General features: G+C 41.0%; 1 protein-coding gene across 1 annotated transcript in view; it reads left to right on the forward strand.

Annotated features, from left to right (window-relative positions):
• LOC113802931 (zinc finger protein rotund) overlaps positions 1–2,500 on the forward strand; it is a 616,373-nt gene that overhangs the window by 88,491 nt on the left and 525,382 nt on the right. The gene's annotated exons all lie outside the window — the stretch shown is intronic.

Consider the following 2,500-nt stretch of genomic DNA (forward strand, 5'->3'; position numbering starts at 1 on the left):
TTCCCTTCCTTCGTTACGCAGAATGCATTTTAAGCAGACGCGCCACACGGGATGCCGGTCCCTCCCTCTCCGCCGTCCCTCCCTAGTCCACTGTTTCTTTTCTCCAAGTTATCCTAGACGGCCCTAGTCTTCCTAACGACCGACAGACTCAACAATAGCTTAACTCCCCGTCGTCAAGTGCCACGACGGTTCCCTTAAACAAGCAGTTGATAGTTTACTTCTGTGCTAACGTGTAGAATTAACTTGTAACAGGAGCCGAGTCTCGGCTTTAGGGATGAACACTTGGCCACTGTTATGGACCGCCCGCTGCACTGACCAGCGAAATGCTATTTTTGGGCGTGATGTTCATGTTACTGCCTAATTAGAAGCTCTTACGAACGGAATTGTTGCTGATACCACTACTAATAGCTGCGGCTAATGGGAGCTCAATCACTTCCTTGCACTGGTCTTGGGGGAAATAGCAGATAATTCAACAGAGATTCGACTCGACTCTTGTGAGGCTTAATTAATTGTTCTCGAGAAAGTCTGTTTTGGTGACTAATTTCGTCGATAAAATCTTGGGTAAAAACAGGTTTTTTGGACATGCACAAATTATTGTTCCTGGGTGTTGGTTGCCAGGAGACTTCAAGGGCTTGGGGATGAAACGCATGACCTACATCTGTGTCTCTCGCTGGTGTTGCACTTGTGGTGTTGTCAGATCCGTCACCCGCGTGTGCAGTGTCATTGTCATGATTCCTTTCATTCTCTTGAAGCTCTGTCACTGACATCTTTACCAACCTTGGAATTTGACTGAGTCTCGAAGTGAATAATGATACAGGTCTTTATTACAGGGAATATTGCCATTTATATTTAGAAAAAAGTAAGGAAAATAATCGAATTTATAAGTAAAGAATAAAATCATAATGGACGAGTCATCAGATAGTTGCGGTAAGAAAAAGTTGACGCGGGGCAAGAACTGAAGGTAAACATGTATCCAAAATTGTATGTATCTATCAGTTATACATGATTAAGCATTGTGGCGGGGATGGTGGTAGTGAATGTTGCAGAAGCTTTTGTTTCTATGTAGTTTGGTAATTATGGATGACTGTGTAAGTGAATAAAGAAGTAGATCTTAGGCAAATGAACAAAAGAGTATGTCGGTTCGAGGGAGCACAGAGTAAAAATGAATTCAAGTAAAACATAATAGATACCTGAAAATACTTTAGGAAAAAATCTTTACCTAAGACGAAGAAAAAATGGAAAAGAGCAATAGTAAAATAGATAGAACTAAAGAAAAGCAAATAGGAGGACAATGAAAAACAGGCAAGTGTGAAGAGCAGTACCCAGAAACACGAAGGGCCAGCCAGGGTGAGACAGAGATGCAGAAGGACCACCCAGGCGAGAGGGCCGCACAGTACGGCGCTGTCTGTAGCTCTGTCGGTCTTATCGGGGTGTTGCATCTTCACACCTCATATTTTAACCTCGGCGCTCACCTATTTCTGAACACGCCCTGACACGGGATTAATAGTGAATCCAAGCCAACTGCTGTCTCCCCCCCCCCACCCCCCGCGTCCTCCTCCCCTTACATGCAAACCACCCGCTTGCAACTGTATTACCAAGCTATGCGATATTACTGTGGGCTCTTCCGCCTGACTTATCGTTATCGGGAAATGTAGTTAATTCCCATAATGCCATTGTTTTTTCAAACTCACTAGGGCCATTGTTCGAATCAAAGGGCACGCTATCTGCTCTGTCTAATTACGAAAGACATCAATCTCACTCGATCTATCAAAAACAGTCCCATTACTCTTCACTTCGGAGCAAGGAACGCAATCGATTCCCCATACCCTTGCCATGCTCCCATTGACACGTGTAGACCTGCATCCTTGGGATCAGCTCATTATCAACAGCATTAATCACCGTGGCCTAACCATGGTCTTCACTCGCATCCTTAAGAGCAGTTCATAATAACCATAAAGATTATGATTAAGTAATCACTATAGTTATCTTGCAGTCACGTAGGCATCAAAGCAGCCGTCGTTTTACCTTGCAGTTATTGCTCGGTTTTTCATTATCTATATTGCCTCTAACCGCAGTAATAAGATGCGTGAAGGAACAAGGAAAACAATGAGAAAATTATCTATAACATACTTCGTATATTTATTCATCCTTATTACTTATATGTCTGTTTTTTCTTCTTAAGTTCTTGGTTTTATTATGTGTCTTGGTCTTCGAAATGTTAAGCCTGGAAACGATTGTCATATAAGTTTTATTAGATAAGCCTATTTTGTCGCATGACAGTGTTTGTCTGTATAATGCATAATAAAACAAATATCATTGCACTTTACATGCACAATGACCCAGATTCTGGCTACATACAACTGTCATGTGTAAAAAATCTATTTGGTTAAAATATAAGTGCAAATATACACACTCGCATATATATATATATATATATATATATATATATATATATATATATATATATATATATATATGTGTGTGTGTGTGTGTGTGTGTG

The sequence above is a fragment of the Penaeus vannamei genome, chromosome 27 (genome assembly GCF_042767895.1).
Source record: "Penaeus vannamei isolate JL-2024 chromosome 27, ASM4276789v1, whole genome shotgun sequence".
NCBI lineage: Eukaryota > Metazoa > Arthropoda > Malacostraca > Decapoda > Penaeidae > Penaeus > Penaeus vannamei.